Source organism: Belonocnema kinseyi, chromosome 10 (genome assembly GCF_010883055.1).
Source record: "Belonocnema kinseyi isolate 2016_QV_RU_SX_M_011 chromosome 10, B_treatae_v1, whole genome shotgun sequence".
Lineage (NCBI taxonomy): Eukaryota > Metazoa > Arthropoda > Insecta > Hymenoptera > Cynipidae > Belonocnema > Belonocnema kinseyi.
The window spans coordinates 27,272,465-27,277,878 of NC_046666.1; the positions used below are offsets into that span (position 1 = coordinate 27,272,465).

Sequence of the window (5,414 nt, forward strand, 5' to 3'; positions counted from 1 at the left end):
TACAACGTTACCGGCTGATGCCGTTGGAATTGATTGTTGAAATATATTTTTTTACATCTTTTATTATTAAGCTTTGTACATAAACGTAGTTTTCTTTCGGCTCTTGCATTTCTCAAAGTTTAAGTCCGATATTTTATGTATAAAAAAAGTTCGAACGTTCAAAAAATGTTGAGGTTCAGAAAAAAGATAAAATAATTTTCAGTGAAGTTCCTACCAAAATGCAGTACCTAAACGTACTTTATTGTACTCTAATAAATCTTCCAAAGTTTCAACTCGATATCTTATTTACAAAAAAAGTTCTTAGGTTCAAAAATACATTCAGTGAACCGAAAAAGTGAGGTCGGTAATATAGGTATTTAGCTGTGTCACATGCCCTTAAGTACTTATTTTTTGTTAAAAATTTGAGTAAATCGTTCAAACTTCCTTTTTGTTGGTCCAAAATTATTTTTTGAACTGAAAAAAATTCATTTTTCGTCACCATTTTTTTGCAAATTCATTTCTTTCGATTAAAATTTAAATTAAATTTAATTTAATTTAATTTAAATTTTATGTAAAATTAATTTTAAAACCTAAAAATTAAGAATTTTATTTAAAATTTCGCTTTTTTTTGAGTCAAAAATTAATTATATGAACATAAAATTTAACTTTTCCATTTTTGGTTTTAAAATGTGTTTTTTTTTAAATTTGCTCCTTTTTTGCATTGTATATATTTTTGGAAATTTAATTTTTTTAATCTGAAAATTTCACTATGCCATATTTAATCGAATTTGAAAATTCAACAATTTGGTTGAAAATTTATCATTCCAGTAGAAGCTTAATCTTGTCTAAAAATTCATAATTTTAGTTAAAAATTGAATATTAAACAAAAATGCATCAAACTGGATCCAAAGAAATTTTTTTTTTTAATTTGAAGACAATTTTAAATTCAACAAAAATCGTTTTTAATAATTACATTTTTTCACTAACAAAAAGTTTCAATGTAAAAAAATTATAAATTAAATTTGAACTAATAGGAAATTTTTTTAAATTACAAATTCAAAAGTCTTACAACTTTTAAAATACCAAAGGGGGTTCGACTACTCACACACAAAAAATAAAACAAGTTATTCTGTTAATTCAAAAACTTTTATTCTTTAGATATTTATATATACATAATAATATGCTAGGATATAACGATCCTTACGAGCGATCTTAAGTATTTATAAACAATATAATCTAATTCATACGCGCCCTTATCACTAAAAAATTAATTAATATAAAATTATTGTTCATAAAAAAGTAAAATTCACAAAAACAGTTCTAAAAAGATTTATATAATTCAAAATTCCAGAGAGCTTCTATCGTCTAATTACCTATATTATTGTTTACAAATTTGTGAATACATGCTTCATTTTTTTTCAATTAAATATCTCAATTAGAAAGTAGAGATACACAATATTTACAATTTTCCTGATTTTAACTCCCTTTTTCAATTACAAAACCGAATTTTTTCAGTTTTTTTTTAAAATGAAAATTGTTAGCAAAGACATTAAAAATTCGAATTAAATAAAAAATTAATTTAATTTATGTCATGGGATTCGCTAAGAGGAAAATTATTATTCATAGAACGGTAAAAAATCGTATATAACTTTCATTTCGTTGGCTTAAACATAATCTGCAAATTTCTTTTCAGTTCGCTTCCGCATTCATTCCTTTATAATCTACAATTTGTTATTAACTATTTGCACCTTGATAGAAAAAAAAACTTTAAAAAGAACTAAATTTTTATTTTGGAAAGATTCAAATGATGGACAATAAACAAATAATCTTTAACCATATTTTTTTTACAGTTTCGGTTTTTTATTTTCGTTTTATCAAGGTGCCGTAAGTCCTTGTTATGTAAGTATACATTAGGGTGATCTATTTTATAATGCAAAAAAAGTGATTTTCGAAATTGAATATGCTTTGGCTTTTTTAATTTATTTTTTTTAATTATTTTTATTTCTCAGTGCTTTGAAAATGCGTGTACATAAACAAAATTATTTCCTTTTTTTATTAACGTAATTGTATATAAATTAATAGAAAATTACTATTTTAAAGAAAAACATAGTTATTTTTTTTATCAAAATGAAATATAAAAAAAATATAAGAAATTCACTTATTGAAGAGAAACGTAAAAATAAGAAAAAATTATTTTCCTTAAAAATAAGTTTAAAAAATTCAACAAATTATTTACAATGTTTTACATATAAAAGGTAATAATTTTATATTCATACAAATTTCATAAAAACAAATTTCAAGACCTTTTTAATATATAAATCATAAAAAAATTAAATAGGGAACCTCCACATCATACACGATTATAATATAGAATTAATAAAATTAAAGAAGTTTTTTCTTATAAAAAAAGTGAAAAAACTAAGAAAAAACTATTTTTTTCCTTAAAAATGAGTAAAGTTACTTATAGAAAAACGGAACGACTGAAAGATCTGAAAATATAAAATTCCTGACATTATAAAATTCCTGAATTTTAATATTGTAGAATAAGAAATTTTTGGAAAAACAAAATTTCCTAATAATAATATTCAAAAATTGAAAAATTATCAAATAATAAAATTCCCGGGACGACTTAAAAATCCCGAAAAATAAAATTCCCGAAACTGTAAGATTGCGGAATAATAAAGTTTCCTGATAATAGAATTTCCGGATAATAAAATTCCGGATTTAGAAAATTCCGTAATAGTAAAATTACTGAAAAAAAATTCCCGAGAAAATTTATAATATTGCCGAATTTTAAAAATTCAAGAATAATGAAATTCCAGACAAAAAATTACAGAATTATAAAATTCCTGAATATAAACAATTAAAAAATTATTTTTATAAATAACAAAAAATTAATTGTAATAATTTAATTAATTTTATGATGAAAAAATCAATTTTCTGTCTGGAATTTTATTATTAGGAAATTTTTCAATTCGGTAATATTATAAGTTGTTCGAGAATTTTATTATTTGGGAATTTTCTAATTCAGGAATTTTCCTATTTGCGAATTTTATGATTGGGGAATTTTCCCATTCAGGAATATTATTATTTGGGAATTTCCCAATACCGGAATTTTTTTATTCAGGAATTTTATGATCAGGAAATTTTATTATTTGGGAATTTTCCAATTGAGGAATTTCACTATTCGGAAATTTTATTTTTCGCGAATTTTCCAATTTGAGAAATTTATTATTAAAAAATGTTCCCGTTCGGGAATTTTATTAATTGAAAATTATGAAATTCAGGAATTTTATTATTGGTGAAATTTTCCAATTTGGGTAATTTATCATTGAAAAATTTTCCCATTCGGGAATATTATTACCCGTTAATTTTCCAATTCGGCAATTTTCTTATTTGACAATTTTATGATTCGGAAATTTTAAAATTCGGGAATTTTCGCATTCGGGAATTTGATTATTTGGGAATTTTCCAATTTGGAAATTTTATTATTGGAACATTTTCCTATTCGGGAATTTTATTAATTGGGAATTATCCAATTCAGGAATTTTACCATTCGGGAATTTTATTATTAGTGAAATTTTCAAGTTTGGGAAATTTATAATTGGAAAATTTTCCCATTCGGGAATTTTATAATTGGAAAATTTTCCCATTCGTGAATTTTATAATTTGGAAATTTTTCTAATTCGACCATTTCCTTTTTTGAGAATTTTATGATTCGGAAATTTTATTATTTGAGAATTATCCAATTTGGAAAATTTTCTCATTCGGGAATTTTATGATTCGCAAATTTTCGAATTTGGGTAATTTATTAATGAAAAATGTTTCCATTCGGCAATATTATTTTTTTCTAATTTGGCAATTTTCTTTTTTGAGAATTTTATGATTCGGAAATTTTATTATTTGGTAATTATCCGATTTGGGAAATTATCCAAACTAAAAAATTTCCCAATTTATACAGTTAAAAAAATGTTCATGAATAATGTTTATTCATTAAAAATACAATAATTAAATATTTTTATCCACAAAAATATTTTCAATGTTTAAAGTTTCCAAAATTATTGTTTAAATTTAAAACAACAAATTTTGTGTTTTTTTAAACACGTGTTTTTAAATAATTATTGTTATTTTATATTCAAACAATAATTCTAGATACTTTAAACATTAAAGATAATTTTTTAGACATATTTCATGATTGTAGTTTAATAAATAAAAAATATTGATTGAAAAAATTCGTTTTAAATTCGGAAATTTTCTAGTTTTGCTATTCAATAATTTGGCAAATTTTCTGTCAGAAAATTAAAAATTTCGTAATATTCTAAATTGTTCGTGAATTTTATAATTCGGGATTTTTTCAATGCGGAATTTTTATATTCAAAAATTTTTTTATTCCGGAATTTTACAGTATCAGAAATTTTATTTTTCGTGATATTTCAGTCGTGCCAAAAAAAAACGTGAAACACTTCGGAAAAATTATTATTTGCCTTAAAAATGAGTTGAAATTATTAAAAATTGTTAAAATTATTTACAATAATGTTACTATAAAAGGGCATGATTTTATATGCATAAAAATTTGATACATGCATTTTGAAAGCATTGAAAACATAAAAACAACAAAAAATACAAAAACTAAAAGGGGGATTTGAAAAGTTTTCAAATTTTAAATTTTTGTTGTCAAAGACGCTATAAAAAAAACCAATTTGCACATTCAGTTTCGAAACGAATTTTTTTATCAGCCTAGAAAAGAGGAAACTTCCCTCCAATGTATAATGCGACCTACAGTAAATAATCATTAATTAAGAGCATAAATAAAAGAAACATAATTTCAATGTCGATTTTTATGATGTCTTAACTTTAAATTTAATTTAACTAATTATTTTTCATAAAATTTATACATTTAAATAATGATTATCCACTGTAGGAAGGAAAAAATAAAATTGAGTTGATCCAATAAAAACTCGAAGTTTTAATTCATTAAAATAATAATAAAAAATTGAAACTAACATTGTTTTATAAAGTAAAAAATGAGGTCTAATATAAAATCAATTTAGAATTTTAAAAAATTATTTTTGTTAATTTTACTCATTGGCTTCTGCATAAAAAATGTACCAAAGTTACAGGTATTTGTGGAACACTCGTGGATTTTTTAACTTTAAGAAAAATTCTAAAAATTATTTTTCTATCTACGAATGTTAATATTACTGCAAAATTAAGGTCTAACTTTTAAAAAAGGTTAGAAATTTTGCAGTATCACATTGCACTTACGATTATTTTTTACTAAAATCATCCGTTCGAAGTTTAATCTTAAAATAAAAAAGTGTTAGTAAATTTCACACTTAAGGGCATGCGACACAGTGGAATTCCTACATTACCAACCTCTTTTTTCTATTGAACAAAATTTTTTTTTGAACCATAGAACTTTTTTTGTAAATCAA

General features: G+C 22.5%; 1 protein-coding gene across 1 annotated transcript in view; it reads right to left on the minus strand.

Annotated features, from left to right (window-relative positions):
- Positions 1 to 5,414, minus strand: part of LOC117181045 (prolyl 4-hydroxylase subunit alpha-1) — a 561,792-nt gene that overhangs the window by 13,151 nt on the left and 543,227 nt on the right. The window lies entirely within an intron of this gene.